This window comes from Rhyacophila brunnea, unplaced genomic scaffold (genome assembly GCF_057557595.1).
Source record: "Rhyacophila brunnea isolate RB1 unplaced genomic scaffold, BYU_Rbru_1.0 scaffold_13, whole genome shotgun sequence".
Lineage (NCBI taxonomy): Eukaryota > Metazoa > Arthropoda > Insecta > Trichoptera > Rhyacophilidae > Rhyacophila > Rhyacophila brunnea.
Genome location: NW_028232785.1, coordinates 27,287,846 through 27,313,401, shown reverse-complemented (window position 1 = coordinate 27,313,401; position 25,556 = coordinate 27,287,846). Strand labels below are relative to the sequence as shown.

General features: G+C 33.4%; 1 protein-coding gene across 1 annotated transcript in view; it reads left to right on the top strand.

Annotated features, from left to right (window-relative positions):
* Nucleotides 1–25,556, top strand: part of LOC147077112 (uncharacterized) — a 167,106-nt gene that overhangs the window by 47,046 nt on the left and 94,504 nt on the right. The gene's annotated exons all lie outside the window — the stretch shown is intronic.

Here is a 25,556-nt window from a genome sequence, read left to right as displayed (position 1 = left end):
ATTATGGACATTACAGTGGCAGTGCTATACCGCGAACCCTTGTCCCTCATGTTTTCGTAGGGTATGAAGGCTTTGTCCTTCAAACTTATCCAATAATGGGTCGATGACATTGAGTTACTTTACAAGCTGCGTGTTGGCGAATTTACAATCTGCTTGTAAACTCACCCAAATCATCATCGAACAAGCAGATTGTAAACAATCTACCAAGAGAACTTGAAAGCCGGTATATTTTATACGCTACACGCTGGCGTGTGGGCAGATATTCTGTGCAATAGAGCGATAGTGGCGACCACCCAGTAAAAAAACAAACTACGTCCTGTCAAAATAGTCGCTAGGTTCTGGCTTCCGAGCGAGTGGGAAGTTTTGTGTGTAATTATCACAATCGCACTAGCTGACTCGCCCGCTTTTAAATTCGCCAACGAGCAACATGTAAAGTATCTCAATATCATCGAGGCTTAAGGTCGTACCCAAAAATTGAAATAATTATCGGTGCCAGAAAAAAATTCAATGCACAGCTTAGACGAGCACGTCATGTAGGTACTGATGAAATGGTGTGTATTCTTGAGAGTTATAGAAACAGATGTTGAGACTGCAGATTGTATAGTAAAGACAGCTTGCTATTTACACAATAACATTTTAATGAAAAACAGTGCCGGCGAACGTACAGCCGATGAAAGTGAAGAAGCATAGATCCAATTAGGTAATGCATTGCCAGCAATATGTTTGACCAATCGAAGGCTCACAACAGAACATTTTTCGTCTTGAATCCTTTAAAATTATAGTATTTTGGTATATTTGGCGTAAAATTATAGTATTTTACATTTTTCGCGAAATCAAAGTTATAGTATTGTACTATAATTGAACGTAGCTATGCAGAATGTAGCCAGTCCACAATAATGTCGAGCTGAGATAATGGCACTTTAGCAACAACATGATATTAAAAATTTATGTAAAATTATAAATAGTATTTTATTTCAAGACTAATTTATTTGCGGCTTGGCTATTTTCAGCAGAAAGTAGAGAAAACCTTCTCGCATCTGATCTATATCAATTCATTTTGTTATTTTTTGTGGACTGGCTACTTTCTGCATAACTATGTCCAATTCGAGTCCGTGAAAAGTTTGATGGTTATTTCAACAGTAGATAACTACGAAACATTCTGCCTACCTACTGCCATAGGTACTTTGAAACTATTTCTGACTTAAATAAATAGATTAGCAATTTGAAAATAAAATTGTGAGTAAGTAGAGTTACCACTTCATAACTTTGCACACCGGCTCTAGGATGAAAATGATATAGGTAATATTATATTCTATAATTATTTTTCTTTACAAAAAGTGCAAAGTTATAAAGCATAACTCTACTTACACTTTGTAAATAAAGCAATGTCACTACAATATAGGAATATGATATAACTTATTTAAGTACCTATATAAAAAAATATACCTACTTGGAATAATTTGTGAAGTATAAAGAAATAAAAACGGTACTTTGGTATTTGTAATATTCATTTTTTCCAGATTTCCGCCTTTTTCATCACATGTTTATATAATTCGTGGAAAATGTCGTACAAATAAACATGCTCGCTCACGTTTTGTTACACTTCACATAAATAACTCTAGTGGGTCTATTCTATACTTATCGAACACTAAATTGATAAATAGTATCAAACTTAGGGTAGGTTTGTATCAAAATATTAGCACTTATTGTAACAATTGCACGAAGCCGGTTTTTATTGTTGCTATAAGTGCGATATTTTAACAGCAGCAAGATAGGTGCTGTTAAAATATAGCACTTATTGCAACAATAAAAACCGGCTTCGTGTAATTGTTACAATAAGTGCTAATATTTTGATACAAACCTACCCTAAGTTTGATAATATTTTTCACTTTATCACTTTAGCGGTCGATAAGCATAGAATAGACCCATAGGTGTGTATATCGATTTGTACATTCGCAAGTGCTTGGCCAGAGTGAACGCGGAGGCAGCGTCGCGTGAAACTCAATCGTATAAGGCCCTCCTCCCGCGTGAATACACAAAAAAGACGAGACTGAAACTCCAGTATCTAGCTAATGTATTTCAATGGCGGCTCGCTGACGACGAGACCGGAAACTCTCAGTTTCAAAATCTCCACAACTGAAACCGAGGACACTGAATGCTTAAAAAAAGACATTAAGAACATTTCACACGGTTATGGTTTTGAGTTGAGTACGTCGCCAGCTCGAGCACTGTGTTCTAGCACAAACGCTGCCCGCTGCGATCATGACTGGCTCGCTGCGCATTGCTGCCATCTTTATGTCACCGAATTCTCAGAACAGACCTACAAACTTATCTAAATAATGGATAGGGAAACCACTATCGAGAACTACCCAACTCGCAACTGCAAAGAATCTGATATTCGAATGACGGTTTCTAAGCGGCGTCCATATGGTAGTTCGTAGCTCCATTTTTGACCGTTCATTAGACAAGTTTGTAGGACTGTCAGTCCGCGTTACATGTGTTGAAAATAATATGTGTACCTTAGCGCTCAAAGTACGGAAGTCACATTTTAGCGTTTTTTTTTAAGTATGCAGATTTAAACGTGCATTTCTTATCTGTTAATGCTGGAGTGCAATAACGAACAATTTGAGAAATCCTAGACCTAAATCTAATCCTAGATTTATCTACCTTTTCCGTCCAAAAACGCTTACCGACAAATTTGAAATCAAGAACTTTTTTCCTTTTTCGAGATTTTGATCCCATATTCTCTAAAAAAATTTTGACAGTTGAGAAAAAAAATACAGGAGAAATGTTGGCGCGCTAAAATAAAAAGGCTCGCCACCTACCGCTGACTTATACTTCCCGGCCGCAAGAGATAGCTGAAAGTATATTAGTCAATACATACATACCTACTTATACTATTTTTATTATTATCAAGTTTATGTTATTTTTGTTATTACAAAATATTTTATTCCAGTTTGATGCCAAACTGGAATGGTAGGTGTAATAAAAAACGAATGTTTTGGATTGGCAAAAAATAATATGTGCAACATAATCAAGTTTCCATTCATGGATAAAAAAATATTGGTTTAGAATAGGTAGCTTAGTTAACACCAGGAATATTGATAAGCATACAGCTGACAGCAATCACAAAATTTGCTGAAATTATAACCGTATGTAAGTACTTTAAAACCCTTTATAGGTTAGTGGCAAATATAAATACCAATTCAAACAAAAATGTCATTTTATATACTTACTTATTTTCATCCAAAATGATTTATATTTTATAATATTATGTATTTATTTCTTTTTTAAAAATTGAAAAAAAAAACAGTTTTATATTATTATACCTAATGTAATATTTATTTGAAAAATAAAATGAATTGGTCAATATATTTGCCACCGTGCAATCATAATATAGGTATTTCACTCTTTTCTTAAGCAATATGTGGCCTTTGGGACCCATTCCAAGAAATAAAGATTTTTTAAATATTTTATCCTACCTCAATAGACCAATATTAATTGAATTTGATCAAGTTTTCATTAAACATGAACAATAAAAGGTCTTGCCCTATAAAGGGATAATTATTACGTATGTTATATACGCTATAGGTAAAATAAAAGCTATAGGTAGGTAGTAAGCACTAAATACCTAGGTACTGTAATTTAGAATATTTAGAATATCGGTAAAATTGTATTTTTATCTTAAAGATTTAATTCCAATATTAAAAAAATATGCTAAAAGTACCTACCAACTTTCGACGTTTCTATAATTATTATATAAGTTGAAAGTACCATAAGTAATTTCGTAATAGGAAATATTTTGGCAAGCCGAGAATAAAAGTTATTCGAAAAAGATAAGAAATAACACTTGACTGTAATTTCAAATGAAATTTGTTGAATTCGCTGGTAAAAAATTGAGATCTCAAATTCTCTGTTATTTTTTGTTGAGAAACAAAGAACCTGTATATTTTCTACAGAAGATCACAACGCGTACGATAATTTTTGAGGAATGAATACTATAATTTCGACCGCTTACTATTCGATGACAAAAAGATGTGAACACTGTAGAACTCTTAAAATGTCTATGGTAGAAGCCATTTTAGTAGCCGATCAAATATGACGCTTGAGGTCGTAAAGCCGACAGATTTTGACATCAATACCGTATAAAATGGAAATGAAAAATGAAATTAAGGATGAAATAGTGCCTGACGAAACGGTGGGGGTAATCGGCAATGGTGCATACCAATGGATTGCCGTAAATCACTTCAAGAGCAAGGATCGATTTGACGTGTCAGTCAAACACGAAAATATCGAGGACAACAGGAATAGTATACCCCCAAAAGAAGTAAGTAGAATAATTGTATACCTTGTTTATTACGTCGAGTGTATTAATTTATAATGTTGGCAAATGCGCAATCAATTTGTGAACGGATGTAAGGCCCTCCGCCGACGCAGCAACTGAAATCCTGCAAACTGGCTTGTGATGGAACTCATAAACTGGCCTGTGACTGGTGCTTCGTACACAGCGCTACTGAAACTCTAATAGGTTCGTTTCTTTCAACCTGAACGAAACAAATCAAATTAAACCATAGACCATATACATACAAATTGTATGAGTAGAAAGTTGACCGGAAATGGTTTGAGATTTGACGTTTGGTTCAGTGTATCATTGAAAATCAAACCATTCTCGGACCATCAGAAATGGTTTGACATGAAACGTCAAACCGATTCGGACGATCCATAGACTAATGGCAATCTGTCAAAGTGTTGATAAGCATTATTCGGCATTTATATATCGTGAGGTGTTCATATTAATATGTTAGACATTTATACCATATAAGTTTACTTGAATTATGTATATTATAGATTAATAATCAATACCTACTATTCATAAGTAACCATACGCGAACAAGAGGCCGCTTTTGGTCTTATTATCTCAATATCCAACCATATTTTCTATGCAAAGAGTTCGATTTAATATCATTACTATAATTATTATGTCAGAACCAGAATTTATTTTCATTTTATTTTGTAACGGAGATTCTAAACTACAATCTGTGTTAAATCAACCCGGAATGATCTTTATATTACCTACCTAACGAATTTTATCAATTTAATATGTTCGATTGTCGTCTAAGTCACAAAATCATACTGTCGACATGAACAAGTGGTCAATTATAAAAAGCTCTTATCAAAAGTAATTTTTAAAAACTTGTCATACCTATAAATCTTATAAATTAACGAAATGGCTACCTATTCACGAAGCATTCTTTATATTATTTTGTACATTTAAAATGAATGAATACGAATTTGTATTATTGTAGTCAACGATAGCAGGTTAGAATTTCATAACAAGATGACGTTTCAATAAATATGTTTCTGTTTTAGAGATTTAATATGTTATGAATTATTTTTAAGTACTGGCAACACTAATTAGTCGTCAGAAAAGCGTTTCCGTGGACATTTACCAAACGGTCACAGACCAAACGGTTCAATTTCGTTTGTTTGATTCACGTTGAATGATACAGACTTACCATAACCTCAAACTAGGCCATCAGCTGTTTTGTACACGATGCCGGTGTTGCAAATCGTACCAAAAATCCGACAACACGCACGCTGACGCAATTACTAGAATACATCACTCTCTTTAGTTTATTATCCTGTCCATCGAATATTTAATAAATAATGTCTTCGAGCGGGTCAAGTGATGACGAAGCTTTGGTTCTATACCACTATTACAGATACAGGAGACAAAATAAAATTTTGGATACATCCTTATATAGACAAAAATATAAACTGCAGACGAGTACTCGGGGCTGGGGCGGCTCGACCTTGTTAGCAGGTAGTTTTTTGTCGCTCACTCAAAATGCGCCTCATGTGAAATGCTTTTTGTGATGATATTTGCAAAGAATTTATTTGTATGGCAAAGCTTGTAAATTAGCGGGGTCGCATGTTGTGATTTTAGATTAGGTTTCTGATATGGAACTGGAGACGTCTCTTTGCAAGGGGTTGTATTTGGTATTACTACTTATAATGTTTCTTTCAGCATCCTGCAAGGGGCGTCATTGATATAAAATCTGAGCCTAACCTTCAGCTGGTTGACGTCAAGGTCGAATTTTTTGAAGACACAGTCCACCCATTCTGTGATGAAGAATCTAAACCTAGATGCTCGTATTCAGGTGACAGGCCCGTACATGAGGTAGGTATTTTAAATTATATACATTATGAATCTTCTTCTCAGTGACGAAGGGTGGAGGTTAGTTGTTAAGATTCGACATAAGTAACGCACACTAACTTTTGTGAGTCATACTTCGGTATTTATTTTCATTGAACAAATGATACAATTTGCAAATTGTGCTGGTTAGTTTTTAAAATTTAATCAAACCCTGCCTAAACTAAACCATAATAGTTTAGGTATGCTACATATCGACACCTCCTACGTATAATATTGTAACTAACAAAATGACGTTTTTCACTTTTTTTCATTTCTCGTATCCATAGTATGTATTACATATGATGCCATTTACAGAATTTCATAATTCGTATTATAAGTGCGATTTTCAAGCATTGCATATTATTGTATCTCAAATTTCTTGAAATTTTTCCGACGTGAAGTATGGTAACGTATTTAGCAATTTAGCAATAGCGGGAAACGCGCGGAGATCTTGCCGCGCGGGTGTATTGTTAGTGCTAATTACAATACTTCACTTCGGACGGGAGGTGACACACCGCTACCACTGTGAACTTTCGGTTATATTGTATTTTTGTATGGTTTGGTAAATATTAAATACCATAATGAAGAGATCTAGACAATGTCAACAAATATTACGCAATATATCCGCCCCTACAGGACTTTAATGTCAAGAATACAAAAATTGATAGAAAATCTATGCGTGCACAAAAATGTGTGATTAGGCCAGATGGGACAATTAATAGTACAGCGTATAATATTATGGAAACGGTAATAATAGTAAAACAACAATGGATGAAATAAATTCTACCCAGGGAAACTGTGACTTTAGGATTCAAGGTAAGTTATTATTTGTAATCTTTTTCTCGAACGACAACAAAAAGTATCGTAAGTTATACTTACCATTGTCTACGTCGTTTCTTTGCGTGTAACTATTATTGTATGTAATATTTACCATATTTTACGTCGGAAAAAACTGAAAGAAAATATTGTATCTATCACTTATAATAATTTACGTCGTGCTTATTTTAGTAAAATATATTGTATGTAGTATTATACGGCGACATACAATTTTAGTTGCAACATTATACGCGTGATAACTTTTATAAATTCATTTTTATTTAGTTGTTTTGCTTTTTACAGAGTCATCACTGCCTTCAAGTGCTGATTAAAATATGATAATGGAACTTTTAGACATTATTTGTGATGATGATGAGACTAGTGCCAGCGTTGCTGATACAAACAGACTACATTCTCTCGAAAAGATTAACAGTAAAAGTAATTGGATATATATTATAAAATATAGAGCTAGTTTTGTGAAAAATCACCTCAAGAGGTACTGTTATCACAAACTATGAGATTTATAATGCTATATAATCAATTTTTTTTAAAACCTCAATTATAATGGCTAAGGTTTCGGGTGATCGAAATAAAAGTGGTAATATGTTGCAAAATTAGCGATAAATGAAAAGCAACGCAGAGTTTTTACTGAAACTCAGTCGTGGCGAAATTTTACCATCAAATATCATCTGACGAAATATCAAAATGAAAATAACATGGAGCTGGTTAAGGTCTGCAAAAAAAGTTTCTAGCTACATTCTCTATTTGTGACCAATTCGTATTCACAGCTTTGGACAAGGTGGATAATGAAACTGCCGTTTTAACACCTGATCAACGAAGTCGACACAAAAATTGCAATGTTGTATTAACTGATGATATGAATACCAGTGTTTCCGACCATGTTAAGTCCATCCAACCGGTCGAATCAGATTATGTTCGACAGCGATCAAGCAAACTTTACTTAGATAGCGACCTGGATTTTATTCATTTATTTAAACTATATAATGAATGGTATGAACCCATAATATACACACATAAAGCTCAAACAGAAAGGCAGTATCAATTATTATTTATAATCAATGAAAATTTTAAAATGTGTTGTGTCACTATGTCCCTAAAAAGGACCAGTGTGACCAATGTCACATTTTCAAAAACTTATAAGTCCGAGTAGCATCCACGAGCAACTCCCAGTTTATGGCAAGAACCTTGGTCGTCAGTTAAGATTATTTGATAAACATGATGTTCAATCATTACACGGCAAAATTGTATCTGCGAATTTTGACTTCCAAAAAATTTTGAATGCCCTTCACAGAAATTTGAGTAAGTACATTTTATTATAAACGTAAATTATCAGTTTGAAATTTCACAGTTTTTCAATTTACACAAAAGGTAGCTACATGATACATATAGCAGGAAGCTGAAGGCAAACGAGGTGCAAATGAGGACTCAAGTTGCTTACTTATTGTGGTCTATAAGCAAAAGAATTCAGGTTTTGCTCTAACAATATAGGCCAGAACAGAAATCGCATTGTTTATGACTTTAACATGACTGTATTTGGTCCATAAATACAATGTTAATGTAAAGCACACATTTTTGGAAAGGGGACGTATGCAAAATGAAGAGGACTGCGTTCAAGCCCTGATTGAAAGATATTCGACAAACAAACAAATTTTTGCACCTCCAGAATGGTACTGTTTAGTTGGATGGAAAAAACAAGAAGGAAAACCTGAGGATGTGGTAGAAATCAATCACATAGCATGTTTGATTTCAGAGCTCTATTAAATTATCATATATGGACTAATACAAATTAATATAAATCACAATGATCCGTTTAAGATTAATTACAAGTGCGACTTGTCCAGCACTGTCTACTCGACCATGGTCGTGAAAAGTAACACATAGCACACTCAACGAGAAACTTCATTTTCGGTAAAGGTTCTTTATTCACAAATATTGCCAATTCCAAAAGCTTAAACAGATGATTTACTGCATATGTGCAGCAATGGAATCATTCCTGAGCGTTATCTTGAGTTTTTCAGTAATTTTATACCTGTTAATACCTACCACTGAAATTCCACCAGCAGTTTCTAAGGAATCAGCTTAATAATTAATATGTCAGTGTAAAAAATCTCTTTTCGGTTGTATGTTTTAAATTGTGCATGCTTCTTTTTTCGCATCATATAATTGAAAATTAATTCCAAATAGTTGCAGAATGATTTCTTTTTCAGTTTCACTTATATTTTAACCTGAAGTGCACCCTTCCACTTAATCACCCATTGTTATTCTCTTGTCTGATTTTCCTTTGATATTTGATATATTATTTAACCAAAAACGTTGGTTTAAAGTGATTGTATTTTTTTTTTTTGCTTTTAATTTTATTTCAATATTTACATACTTTCTTGAATTGGATTTTTGATTGAAATTATTTCTTCTCTGTTTTTTTCTGTATGTTTAATTTTTATCATGTCATGAAAGTCTTAAATGTATGTAATGTTTTATTAAATGACAATAAAAGCAATTTTATATAGAGTATTTTTTCCAACCTACCTATCTAACGACCCATACAATAACTTTTAATTATTGTTACTACCGAATTATGATTTCAAATATGCAAAAAATCCTGGGTGAAGGATTGTATCTAACATATACAATATATTTCACCAAAACCATGACGACGTAAATTATGATAAGTATCACATACAACTAAATGCATGTAAGAGGTTCCGCCGTAAACTATTGTATGTGGTTTATACAATATTTTGAACAAAATTTTTTCCGCACTATAATGTTGTAACTGCATTTTCTGATTAACCACAGAAAATATTAGATATCCTGTAATGCAAAACAAAATTATTTATAATTTACAATTGACATCCCAAATTTGGTCCAAAACATTCAAAAGGTCGACTTACACCAAGCTTTTGTATCTTTAAACCGCTCTCCTGTAAAGTTGCGATTTTGAAGTTACAATACTTTACGTAGGAGGTGTCGATATAATAGGTTGTGTTGGCTAGTTTTTTTTGATATGTATGCAGTAAGACATATTATGTCTTACTGCTGGACGTAATAATTAACATTGTGTTTGTTTAACTGACACACCTTAGTGTGCACTATTTATGTCAGATCTTAACAGCCTTCTTCCATCGTTCGCCACTAGGGAATCCAATCCCGAGCAAAAATTCTGATCCCGGGATTTCGGGCTAACAATTTGACAATCCCGCGATAGGCATTTTTTTCCATTCTTAATATAAATTTTTTATATTTACAAATAACATTGATAAAATCGGTCAAAAATAAATCTAGTATAATTTATACTATTTTAGACATTAATTGTTAATATTGTATACGTTCAATCTTAGAAATACATAAGTTTAATGGAGTAAATAATATTGTTATAGGTATAAATAATGTGAATTTAATATGAGATTGCTGTTTCTGATAGTAAAGACTTTATGAACGGGTTAGCTAGATTTAAAATAGTAAAGGCAATTATGGTTACTTATAGCCTTTCCGCTTAATAAATCTAATTAGTCAGCCAAATATGAAACTGCCGTAAAACGTATGAGATCAAGGTGGAATTTCTTTGTTAATAGTGCAAAGCATTGTTTTTTTCCAATCTTCACAATCAAGTTATGTGAAAAAATAAAATGAATCGGCAACTTAAACATGGGTATAAATCAAATTTCATTCAAACTCAGTTCATTTCTAATGTTAATTATTATTAAAAGTATTTTTTCTGTTATATTTTCGTTTTTATTTTATTTTCCATAAAAATTGATAAAAAAATCAATCCCGAAAGTTTCTGGATCATGTTTATCAATCCCGGGATTCATAGGTATCGAAAATAGCTCGGGATCCCGGGATTGGTATCCCTATTCGCCACTGATATACGCAGGTCTCCGTTACTTTCTCATAATGATATGATAATATGACTTTATTTTTTATCTAAGTACATATTTTAACTTGGCCTTTAACTTACGTAAATATCATTTTTTACATTCAGTATTTAGATTAACAAATAAATTCATTTACGTTTAGTTCATGGCTTGTTAATTGAAAATTGCTGTAGTTTATTGACAAAAGGTGGTAGAGTAGCATTCAAAGCACAAAAATTAAGAAGAATCCTAAAATTGTAGCCATATTTTATCATTATTTTGATGACATTTTATGATTGTGATGATGAGGATGTAATAACCTACATTCTATACTAATATAATGTAAATATAGTTTTAAAACACTATTTACTAGCAGTGTTGTTCAATAATTATTGTTACTATTACATTCAGCAAAAACGTACATACTGCTTCAATTTAAATATTTTATAATAATTAACGGTCAAAATAATCACATTCCTTTTATTTTAATATTAGGTATAGAATTTCATATAATATGAACCCTATTTTTTTTGTAGATTTCTACCCAGCAATGCTTCGCAGTACATCAAAGTAAACCACTGGACAACGTTAGAAAAGAATCATATGACAATAATATGGCCAACAACAAAATAGCACATGCAACCAATAAAAACAATAGTATGGCACAGCATTCGGAAATAATTATCGACGAACAGATCTTAAAAAAAGAAGTTCAGAATTTATACTTGCCAAAGGTGGTTCGAATTAATTTGAGAAGAGTTACATATTTTCCACGTAACTTTATTTGCAATGATTGTTGTGGAGTGTTTGAATCTGTAAATCATCTAAATAGTCACTACATTTCATGCACGAGATCTCAGCATCTTAAGTCATACACGACGCATACTGGTGAAAAACTATATCAATGCGATATGTGTTTTAAAAAATTCCTGCATATCAGTAATTTCAAAACACATATAATGACACATACTGGTGAAAAGCGACATCAATGCGATGTGTGTTTTAAAAAATTTCTGCTAATCCATCATCTCAAAAGTCATAAAAAGATACATACTGGTGAAAAACCACATCAATGTAATGTGTGTTTTAAAAACTTTCGGGAAATTGGTAATCTGAAAAAGCATAAAAATACACATACAGGTGAACGACCACATCAATGCAACGTTTGTTTTAGAAAATTTGTGGATATTAGCCATCTTAAAAGACATAAAGAGACACATTATAGTGAAAAACCACATAAATGCGACGTGTGTTTAAAAAAATTTAAGCATATCGGTTCATTTAAAGTACATAAAATGAGACATACTGGTGAAAACCTATATCAATGCGATGTGTGTTATAAAAAATTTCAGCATATCAGTAATTTCAAAACACATAAAATGATACATACTGGTGAAAAGCGACATCAATGCGATGTATGTTTTAAAAAATTTCTGCTAATCCATCATCTCAAAAGTCACAAAATGACACATACTGGTGAAATACCACATCAATGTGAATCGGTTTATAAAATTTATGGAAATTAGTAATCTGAAAAAACAAAAAGACACATACTGGTGAAAGACCACATCAATGCGACGTCTGATTTAGAAAATTTCTAGATATTAGCCATCTTAAAAGACATAAGAAGACACATACTAGTGAAAACCCACATAAATGCGGCGATGTTTGTTTTAAAGAATTTTAGCATATCGGTTCATTCAAAGTACATAAAATGATACATACTGGTGAAATACCACATCAACGTGACTTGGTTTATATAGTTTCTGCGAATTGGCAGTCTTAAAATACATAAAATGACACACTCTGGTCAAAGAACTACATCAATGCGAGGTGTGGTTTCAAAATTTTCTGCGAAATAGTAATCTCAAATCACACAGAATGACACTTACTGGTGATGAACCACATTTATATTGTATTCTAAAATGACACATACTCGTGATAAGATTCTTTTGAATATGATGTTATTTCTATAACATTAAATGACACATTCTGTGAAATTAAATACCATTGCGACGAATGGTTTTGTAAGTGTTGTATGCAGCTCTGTTATCTTAATACGCTTAAATCGAAAAATTCGAGTGGATAATCATGACACGTGTTGGTTGATATCAATTCTAATACGTAGTTTTACGTCATAGAAATACGTAAAATCTCACATTAAGCGTAGAAGAGTGGCGAGAAAAGACGATCGCAACTAGAAACAACTAGGTCACTCTTGCTTTTTCAAAATATTCTTCGATTTTTTTATAATTATCCTAATGCAACTACTAGCTATTTATAACAAAGCGTTAAGGGTCTTTACCTACCAGAGAAGACATCACTGTTCTGGCAGAAGACACTAATTCGAAAAAATGAAATATAGAGTTAGTTATACCAAAATGTTCCTTATTTCAAACTTTACCGTCTGGAAACCTTAATAAATAAACAGTCTTTATTTTAAAGTCATCCTTTTTACGATTCATAATAAACTCAAATGATAGACCATTTCAAACATTTTAACAACTTCAAAGTCAAATTACTCAAAACTAGTATTCTCCAGTTAGTGTGTTTTGCCAGAACAGAGACGAAATACGAAGCTTGCAATTTGAGTCATGTTTTTGATAATTTACTGTATTAATAAATAATATGTACCTGAAAACATTAAAAAGAAAAATATTTTTTATATTAAGTCAAAGATAAACTCGATCTTCAATATTGGGACTATACCCAAATAAGATTTCATTTAAATAAAAAGCATTTCAGGTTATACACTATGAATTAGTAAAAAATTCTCTTGGGGCCAGCATAGAAAACTTAATAAACTAAATTTTAATAATAACTATGATCATAAAATATAAAATAAAATGAGATAGCGTCCTGTGACAAATTCACGTTTTATAACATTATTTTACAATAATTGTAAGTTTATCTTTGACTTAAAATAAAAAATATTTTTCCTTACAATGTTTTCAGATATGTATTTATTAATTAATGCAGTTGAAATTGTAAATTATCAAAAAATAGTCTCAAATTGCAAGCTTCGTATTTTTCCGCTTAGGGCCCCTTGTAGGTAAAGGCATCGCCTTAATCCTGTATGTAATAATATTATTAATTAGTATTCCCGAAATATTATCATAATTTGTTTTTTCTTTATTAATTTTTTTGGTATTTAAAGTTTTGATCCAACCTAATTTATTTAAAAACATTTATCGTCCGCTTGTACAAACGATATTTATTTCAGCTATATAAATTCTATCGTACTCTAACGCATGTTGCGGAGAATATAAGCGTGCCGAATGCTTCTTTATGGTTTGTTTTTGTTCAGGCCTTGTTTGATAGTAAAAACTGTGTAAATATTATTTTAATAAGAGTTAAAACTTAAGCTGTGTGACTTGGTTCGTTTAATTATTTATTCATAATAATTATTGAAATATTATGTATATTATTTTATTACTACTAAAAAATTTAAAACAATTTAATATAGATTTAATTTTAAGCTTCTGTTATGATGGCTGTGTTATAATAAGTAATTTAATAAAAAAAAACAACAAATAATTATTTATTTGACTGAACTATCTTCGGAAATACATTGTCAATGCAAATTAGATGGCAGCGCAGTTCAATCATTTAAGATTGAGGGACTGCGATGGCTAGGTCATGTGCACCGTATGAATGACAATGAACCGGCAAAGAGTGTGATGTCCAGTAATCCAATAGGACGTAGAAGAAGAGGGAGGCCAAAGATTCGCTGGTTGGATGGAGCTGCCAGTGACTGCCGTATTCTGGGGGTACCGAATTGGTGGTGGACAGGTGGAGGGAGCTGTTGGAGGAGGTCAAGACTCACACCGGGTTGTCGTGCCCCTGATGATGATGATGATGCAAATTACGTACGTACAAAAGAAATCTTCTCAAAAGAAGAATCATTAAAATTTTATTTCCTTTTTTTACATATAGTGAACATTAAATTTATAATTTAAGACATTCACAAAATGACATTTAAAAGCAAAAAAATTTTAATAAAACAAAATTGTGTAAAAAAAAAACAAATATATCAGCATTAAACAGTAGAAAAGTGTAAGTACAAAAAATAAATAAATACAAGGAAGTACACCGAATGAGCTAAGCAGACCCTATTTCAATAATATATATAACAATGCCCACCTATACTCGTGCTCACGCAGGTGGAATATATCAATATATAAAGTAATTTGGTTGAAAAGAGTTATTGGCCTCCCAATTGGCATTACCAATGGTAGGTTAGTTTTGCACCTTGGGTGAACAAACAATGGCTGCCTTCGATTCGATAATCATCAGAGACACAATCAAATACCAACAAGACTAGAAGAGAAGAACCATATTGTCATGGAAAGTATAGAAACGTGTTCGTCACGTGTTTTTTAAATTGAATGTTTCATAATAGATAAATTTATTGTTATGTTCTATAATAGACAAAGTGTTACCAGATTTTTTTCTACCCGTTTATTCAAATTCAACCTTATTATACCTAACTCCAGTAGGAATACATGTTAATCTACTCTGCTGCACCACGTGATCACAAACAGATAAGGTTGGTTGGGGTAAGTGTGACATAGAATTCAATGACATGAATTTCAACCTGGTCCATGATGAATAGGTATGTTTTAAACATGTTCCATGACAAAACAGAACATGACAAAGGTACTGTAAAAGTAGTAGGTACTGTCGCAGCATTGTTTAAGTACCTAAGCAATCTATCAAATAAATTATGAAACAATTATTAGGTACTTACCTACCTATTTATATTGTGTAGAAAAATTACTATGCCAAAGGTAGGTATGCTTAGTTGTACTTGCAACACTATTCTGGTTTTATCTTAGTTTGCTAAGAAAGCAAGGAACTCAGTTCGTATTCCCAAGAATGTCGACGGCAACATCGTTGTTCGCAGTGGCCATTTAGTTTCAGTTAGGTACCTACCTATTCTTTGAAGTGTCAGGTCTCAATTAAGTATTTACTTTTGTGCTAGGTAGGTAGGTAGGTACCTACATTCAAAATAAAATTTAGCTATCATTCCCGAAACGTATAAAAACAAGATAAATCAGCACCTAATCATAATAATTATCGATATTTTCTTATAGTACCTATTGTCGCAGTCACCGTCCAATCTCTTCTACCTACCTAAGCTAATTATTAAAAAATAGTGCTCTGGTGGTTTTAATAGGTATATAGTAGATTTTTTAAGTAATACTCTATTTTTGGAATACCTTCTGACGGAAAATGCCCATGCGACGACGGAAGCGACCAGCAGGCCTATGTTATAACTGGTGATATAAAGTCACCCGACGACATGACGTAATTGTGACGTAAGCCAATACACGCTTGAGGCAAGACGCCCAACTCACACTGCTCACCGTAGATATTATTATACTGAAACATCTATTTGTGTATGGGGACAATGAATAACGCCAGTATTTGACTAGCGTTATTTTCTCGAATGCTATTATCACTCCGGTAGTACGTCACAATGATGTCATATGACGTCATGTCGACCGGGTGACTACAACTCGCAAGTTCTAACATAAGGCCCCAGGACGTTAACACCAACACAAATACTATTTCTAGTTGGTGTTTGTAGTACCTAGTAGTTCACGTATCTCGGATCCTGCCTAAATACCCAAAATAAAACAGCAGAGGAGATAAAAATCCGCCTTATCTCCGGGTATAAATGCTGGCATGCTTGCAAGCGACTGGTGGGGTCGAAAATTCTAGGCCGAAGAAGTAAACTTCTAATTTATAAAACAATTATAAGGCCAGTGGTCACTTACGGCTGTGAGACTTGGTGCTTTAATTAAAACGAGGAAAACAAATTGGCTGTCTTCGAGCGCAAAATACTCCGCAAAATCTTTGGACCCACTTTGGAAAATGGGAACTACAGAATAAAAATGAACCACGAATTGGAAGAGATGATTGAACAGCAAACAATCATAAAGTACTGTAAGTCCCAAAGACTACGATGTAGGGGACATGTGGAGATAATGCCTGAAGTTAGAGCGCCATGGATCATGACAAAGTGGCTACCCCAACGGAAGAGACCCAGAGGCCGTCCAAAAAGGAGATGGGCTGACGCCGTAGAAGTGGACTGGCTTCATATAGGAAGACCCGGTAACTGGAGAAGTCTGGCGAGAGGCCGGAGTGAGTGGAGAGCGGTTGTGGAGGAGGCCAAATCCCATCCCGAGATGTAGCGCCGTGGAAGAAGAAGAAGTTTGTAGTAGTAGAATCGTAACGACACAACTGCATATTTTAGCCTTGTAGTCAATCCTTTCATAGTTTGAAATGGCGTTAACTTCCCACAACAAAACCGATACAAAATCCCCATACTAAGTCCCACAGTTCACGCTGATCAGTCTATCGACTACTCAGAGTGAGCTGTGGATGATAAAAGTCGACCCGAAAAGGTCAAGAACAAATTATAAGTAAGTAATATAAAAGGTATCACATAAGTGTGATTTATGTAGCTTCGTAGGTGTCACTCGCATACTGCGAGTCAATATATTGTATTTGAATTATTTCGTAATGTTATCAATTTAAATGGCTGATCAAATTTAAGATGTTATTTCCAATGTATAGAATCATACGAAAGTCATACTTTTAACATAAATGTTATTCTCAATAAATGTTGGGACACGGAATGATTATTCAATGCCATGCCTTTCAGACCAGTGATTGCAGTCATATAAGATAGGATGTATATGCTCAGAATATCAGTCCTATGCGACTTTTCTTTTACAACGGGAAAAACTCTTCTATAAATTGCAGTTCTCAGTTCCCAATGAATACGACAAAATGTTCATCAGAATCACCACCGCCTTGCGCTACAAAGAGAGTTTTTCATAGGCCCTGGCCGAATTCAAATTAGCAATACCCAATCCGGGTAGAAGAATAGTAAAGTTTCCAATAAGGCATATTATTTCTCAGCCGGCACAATTTTCATTTGACTAGCATCAAGTGGCGTAGTTTGCGTGCCAAAGTCCAGAATGAAACCTCGATACCTAGTAAATGCAAGGTATCCTTAAAGGCATCTAGGAAAAAAAAGAATACCTACCTAACTCAATTAATCAAAACAATCTCTTATAAAAATAAAGTAGGTACCTATTTAGTGAAAAGTTTTAATGTAAAATGTATTATTATTGAAACTAAAACAAAAGTAGGTGGTAGGTACATGGTGTTGTGTTTTTGACGATAGAGGGCAATGTGAGCTGGCTGGACGGTGGCTTCCCGAATACCCTCATAATTATTGGTGCACAGTGACGTCCCGTGGGGGTAGGCAGATTGAGCGTCGCTTAGGGGCGGCAGTTACTAGAAGGGCGGCAAATCGAGGAGAATCTTTTTGAAATAGCTACCTAAACTGCGTACCTAATAACGAAAATATCTTTCCTTTAAAAAATCAGCTCAGTGGTTAAAAACAAAATGTATTAATTAACATAAAAGGTTTAACAGTAGGTATTGTAATTTTTTGTCGGTTTCACGATGTCTAGTTTATTTCCGTTGCCCTTCGACGTCATTGGTGACCAGAAACGACACCAGAACGGATGATATATATTTTTTTATGAAATAAAATGGGGCGGCATTATGGTGCTGCCCAGCGCCAGCGGCGGCATTTTGTCTAGGGACGTCACTGTTGGTGCAATCAGGATTTCTTGGGTTTCAGAGTTGATTTCCTGATCGATTCGGCTCACACGCTTGAGTTCATCGAGGTCGGTCGTCATTACAGATTCCGGGGCCCGGGCGGGGTTCTCCCGTTTGGATGCTGTGTGGGGCCAGTGTGAACCATTATTTCGTCTCTGTTCTGGCAGAACACACTAACTGGAGAATACTAGTTTTGAGTTATTTGACTTAGAAGTTGTTAAAATGTTTGAAATGGTCTATCATGTGAGTTTATTAAGTAATCGTAAAAAGGATGACTTTAAAATAAAGGCTGTTTATTTATTAAGAAGGTTTCCAGACGGTAAAGTTTGAAATAAGGAACATTTTGGTATAACTAACTCAATATGTAATTTTTTCGAATAATTAGTGTCTTCTACCAGAACAGTGACGATTTGTGGCTCATCGCTATTCGCGGGGGAAAATCACGCCTTTTAAAAATTCTAATGTTTATGGCCGTTTTATTGGCTTTTCTATTCATCGGCATTCGGTTTGTATCATCCCTTAATTTGTAAAATCGCTCACTTAAGGTGATAGGTACCTACTGAGGCTAAAAATAAGGCACACAATGGGTAAAAGATTTGATGTCCTCATGGGAAGAAACGATTCGCAGCTCTGCGATGAAAGTGATGCGAATTGCGGATATCTTTGAGAATATCGACGAATTGAAAGGTGCCCTGGCAGTGGGTAATATGGCAGAGTTTGGCAAAATTGTAAAGTTCTTTAACAGAATATTGCAGTGAGGATCTGATCGGTGTATCCCTCCAGAAGAGAAGAGGCGATATGACAGCGAGTCGCAGTCAAAACCTCGGTAAAATCATTTTTTTTTTTAATCGGTCAGGTGCTCGCTGGCCTTGATAGTATTTCCGTTGTGTCTTGTCACGAGAATAATGGTAGAGATGACAATTTCCATTTTTTTGTTTAGGACCTGCCAATCGTTCCGCAGTAAGACCGCCAACGAAGACAATAACGTACTTACCTATTAATTTATGTTAAAATAACTTTATAATTTTCCGGCACTGTGTATCATTGTGACAAATTGACGCAGTGTTGCCAGCCGTATTACATGTACTATAATTTTTGTCTGCGTACTATGTACGATATAACAGATATAGTACACCCAAAATACTTTAATTTTGAAAATCCAAAAAAAAGGTATGAAATGGATAAAAAATAGCGCTAAAGCTTTTCGGGACAACTAAAATACATAGGAACCTACCTAAGTTTTGAACTTTTGTTTTAAAAAACGGGACGTTAATCACTTTCAATTTGAATTATTGCCTAAAAAAATGACACGTTAATTATTTTACGCGTAATTTTTGGAAAATGCAGAAAACTATAGGTCATTCAACGCGTACTAGGTATATTTTTTTGCCGAAATACTATATTTTTGGAGGCTCGATACCTACTAACTATAATTCCACTTTGAAAATATGGCAATACTGAATTGATGGCAGCACTGAAGAAAGAGTGTTTGTCCAATACTGGTTTATATAAATCGACGTTACGCGTAAAATGGACACGACACGGAAACCGGATATGGACGAATTTGATCGAGCACATGAGGACAACGACGGGAAAAGGTTCGATGTTCCAATTAAGTCGTCAAACAGCCCGGACAACCATAAAAATGAACGTGTACACAATTTTGAGGTTAGTTTTGTTTTAAGACCGCTTGCTATTGCACTACGTTCGTTTTGTATAACATTACCTATTAAGTCACAACACATTTAAGTCAATCTGCTTAGAATTATTGCATAATTTATATGATTATTAATAGGATATTACAAAATTATACAGGAATGGCATTATGTTAGAAGTGCCTATATTATAATATAATAAGTATCGGTTGTTCAGTGGAGGTGATCGTTTGTATCGAAGTTATACTTCTTTTGGTGCGTTTGGGAAATCAGATCAGACTGTATTTTTGGCGTGTGACATGTAACACATAATTTATTTTTCCACGAAAAAACACACTCGATTGGATTCGAACCATCGATTATTCGGTTGTCAGCCGAACGCACTACCTTTACGCCACAGTATGATACTGCAATCGTGACGATTATACAGTATAATATTATAGTTTAGAATTGTTCCGCTGTTACTATGTCACTACGTTCGTTTTGTATAACATTACCTACTAAGTCACAACACATTTAAGTCAATCTGCTTTGAATTATTGCATAATTTATATGATCATTTATAGGATATTACAAAATTATACAGGAATGGCGTTATGTTAGAAGTGCCTATATTATAATATAATAAGTATCGGTTGTTCAGTGGAGGTGATCGTTTGTATCGAAGTTATACTTCTTTTGGTGCGTTTGGAAAATCAGATCAGAGTGTATTTTTGGCGTGTGACGTCATGTAACACATAATTTATTTTTTCACACAAAAATAAACGCACTCGATTGGATTCGAACCACCGATTTTTCGGTTACCAGCCGAACGCACTGCCATTACGCCATAGTATGATAGGTACTCCAATCGTGATTATTATACAGTATACTATTATTATAGTTTAGAATTGTTCCGTTGCCTAGACAGCGAATTTATTATTGTCGGCCATTTGCAATTCCTTACGTCAACAAACGATTAAACGTCAGAGTGACAGTTGGTACTTAAATAAAAACAACGATAAATCATTATATAATTTTGTAATATAAGTTAAAGTGTATAGAAATAAACCAACGGCGTTCCAATAAGCGGTCCTTTTTCTTGAGTATGTAATTTAACAAGATAATTAAGAGCTAGTCAAAGAATCTAGTTTATCACAAGTTTTGTTTTTGTTTTATTACGCCAAAGAAGTATAACTTCTAACGCGCGTATATAAGTACACACACACCGTTTTTTTTTTGTTTTAAAAAGTAGTATTATATTTTTTTTCTTGAACTAAAGAATTTATATAACGCGAAGAAAGTGAGAGTTTATCTAAAATAAGCAATGAATACAATTTGTGTAAATTCTTATACTTAATTCAATATTGATCGCAAAATTATTTTGAAATTATGATGGTCAGTATTCTCGTTATATAAAACTCAGTCGACATCAATATTACCTATTTGTTTCCATCAAAGATGTATTGAATAAAACTTTTCTACTTAGAAATAGAGCTTGAACATATTATTAAAACGAGACAACAACAAAAAAACCGCGAGGATAAGATTAGACTGACTTATTGACACTTACATCAAACTGATACATGTTTTTATTGACCAACTTTCAAGTGAAATATTGATGAGGTCTTTCTTTTTCCAGCATTTAACAACAGATGTCATTAAAATAAAGTCAGAACCTCATTGGCAGCTGGACGACAACAAAGATGACACCGACGAAGATCGAATGAGTCAGTTTAAATATGAAGTCCCTATAGCTGGATGTTCATATGTTAATCCGACAGCAGTAGATCAGGTATCGTGGTCCATTAGTTTCATATCTTAGATCAGCTGTGGCGAACCTATGCATACGTCCGTACCTAAAAACTTGGGAAAAATATAAATGCATATTATAGAAAACATAAATTAAGAACAGCAGTATAATATACATCGATACCACAGTTCAATAGGGGAACAACTCAAAATTAAAAGTTTTGAGTTAAGAATGCCATTCGATGTAGATAGGTCTTCTCTATATAATTCAGCAAAAAAAAATAGTCAAAAATTTCTTCAATGTGTCATAAAATCGAATAACCCTTTCTGAGATTAATCAGTAATTCCATTATATTATAATCTAATTTATTGGTTAATTCCTTATTAAAATATACAATTTCATTGTGCATTGATGAATTCCACTAAATTAAATATAAAAAAACATACACTTTCATCGAAATCAAGGCTTTAAAATTAAAATGAGAATTACTTCAAAAAATTATCCATTATCTTGGAACAAGGTTTTATGAGTTGCCCTCTGTGGCAATATGCCGCCCCATTTTTTGTATACAGTATTTTTTATCATCCGTGCACGTGTCGTTTCTGGTCACCATGGGCATCGAAGGTCAACGGAAGTAAACTAGACATCGCGAACCCGACAAAAAAAACTACTGCCCTGTTAAACCTTTTATATTAATTATTAATACATTTCGTTCCCAACCAGTAAGCTAAATTTTTATTGTAAAAATATTTTCATTAATACTAACTTTAGGTAGCTATTTCTATATATATATATATATATATCAAATAATACTTCTCGATTTGTCGCCCTTCAAGTAACTGCCGCACCCAGGCGACGCTCAATCTGCCTACCCCCACGGGACGTCACTGTATTGGTGTATCATTGTATCATTGTAAATCTACAATTAAATTTACATTCAAGTATATTTTATTAATGCACAGACCCCACCCCGTTCTTAAAAAGTCGATCAAAACATAAAACATGTTAAAATACAATAACTATTTTATGCTAATATAATCAGAATTTAATTTGGCCAGATAAAACATTTATTATTTAAAAATATTTTAAACGTGATAAATGTCCATGTACACGTGAGGCGACCATTTCCATTGTCCATTTTGTTTGGTTTAGAGAATATATTCACGAAAATCGTGTATGGAACCTTTACATGAATAAAATAGATTTCTCTTTTTTTAATCAAATTGAAATAAATATATATAAAAACACATCGTTTTCTAAAATATCATACACAGTTTTTGAAATATTTAAAAATTTGTCATGGACAAGATGACTTTTGACACAGTTTTATGGACATGACGCATTTTGAAATTGGAAGCTGTTTTTCAACAGTTATGGCTCAAATATACCTACTATATGACTATCGGTCATATAAATGCCGAAAAACCCGTTTCTTATGTTGGCGTCCTGTGTCACAGGGTGTCACAGAGTGTAAATACGATGTCATAGCTGTCATACAATATGTATGTATAATAATATGTCGGAATGGCATAGATATGATCATAGACACTAAATCGCTCTTAGCATAAATGTGCCCGATCGTCATATAGTCTATTTCAACCTTTATACTGGCTGCAAAAGACTACTATTGGAAATTTTTATAGAATATGTATGTGCCCCTTTGAATAACTGCATATTAAGTTAATATTTGGTCAAACCTGGACAAGATGAATTTTGAAAAATGGCGACTAATGTACATTGCTTATTATAAACACGCAATCTGGTAAACACCATACAAGTGTGATATTTCTGCATTTACTTGTAGAAGATATGACATCCCAAAATCATTATTTTACTTGTGATTAAATATTTAAAGCAGATGCGATTTCATCCCGATGACGAAGTCTAGCAGTGGTGATGGGTGGAGTTAGGTTGTTTAGATCCGTCATAAATAGTGCACACTAAACTTTATCAGTCAAACGTATTTGTTTTCAGTGAACCAAAATTACAATATGTAGATAATATTTATAAGTTTTTAAAAATCAATAATTAAACCTTGCGTAATTCAACACATAGCAGATAATAGTAAAAAAATAATACACATTTATCTATGAAATATCTGAAATTATGCCAATAAAACATTTCTCATTATTGGCGATTGTAGCCAGAATCGCCAGGTGACCTCGAAATATCTAAGGACAAAGGTTTTTTTGACTATTTTTTCCTTGTTTTCCACTGAATACAAATAAGCTTGGTCCCACATTTGAACGCTTGGGAAAATGCCGTCATGCTAGAAATACTATTTTACTATATTTATACATATTGTTTAGTATTGAATCTTTTTTTGAATAGGTTGACATCAAACCTGACGTGGAAGTAGTATCAGAAGTCGATCCTCTTTGCACGCAAGCCGTCGATGAAAGTGGTCGCTCAGTTGGCGAATGCTCGACTGCCCTGGTTTTTGAGAATGATTCAGAGGTAATTGATTTAATAATTACATTCTAAACTATACACCGACGATGGTCGCGCGGTTTGAGCGTCAATCCATAACGTCGTTGGTCCCTGGTTCGAATCTTTCGTCTGGCAAGTACACATATTGTTTTTAAATTTGTGTATGAGTCAGAGTATGGACCTAATAAGTTGAGCAAGTGGCTGAAATCCATTTCTCGTAAAAACAAGATCTGTTAATACAAACCACAACTCTGTCTGGATGGTCTTAGTAGGATAGGAAACTTAAAATTTTTAAAATTATCAAAAACATAAGATACATAGTTTTGAAAACACTTCTGAGAAAATATATTTACAACCAATAGAAAAAATCTTTTTGAAAAAACTAAAAACGCAGGAATCGAACCTGCATCTCTCAGGTATCGCGCCCACGGACATAGACCGCTTTTCTAAAGGAGTCATATTGAATTGCGACAAATTTTACCTAATGGTTTTTAATACAAACTGTAGCGCTTTCCAAATTGAGGTATTATTGGCGATCGGCTTTTGTATTTTAAATCAAAGTAGGTTATACTTTAATTACTAACCGACGTCACGGCTCACCCCAAGATTTTTTGTTGTTACTTGTTAATAATTTATAATTAATCATTTTTTTATTCAACGAATAATTCACAAGATTTAAGAATGTAACATTCTAATTATTGAACATACATACTTTTAAATACCCTTCTGAAAAAATATATTAAAACCTTCTTACTTTCTTCTCTTATAACCTGTCTTACTTTTTTCAAAAAGATTTTTTTTATTGTTTATAATATATTTTCTCAGATGTGTTTTTTTTAATTATCTATGTTCAATTAATTCGTTGAATAAAAATAATTCTTCTTTTCTTTCGACCATGTCCTATCCTAATAGGATCATATGGGCCTCCACGGAGTAGAGGTTTATATTAACAGATTTTGTTTTTTACGAGAAATAGATGTCAGCCACTTGCTCAACCTATAAGGTCCATACCCTGACAGACACAAATTGAAAAACAATACGTGTACTTGCCAGACCCAGGATTCGAAACTGGTACCTGCAGCTTAATAGTCCAACGCTTAAACCGCGCGGCCACCGTGTGTGTTATTCGTCTAATAAAAATAATACTTTTTTTTTTTTTTTTTTTAAATATATATTGCAATTAAATCAATTTTGAAAAATATTAATGT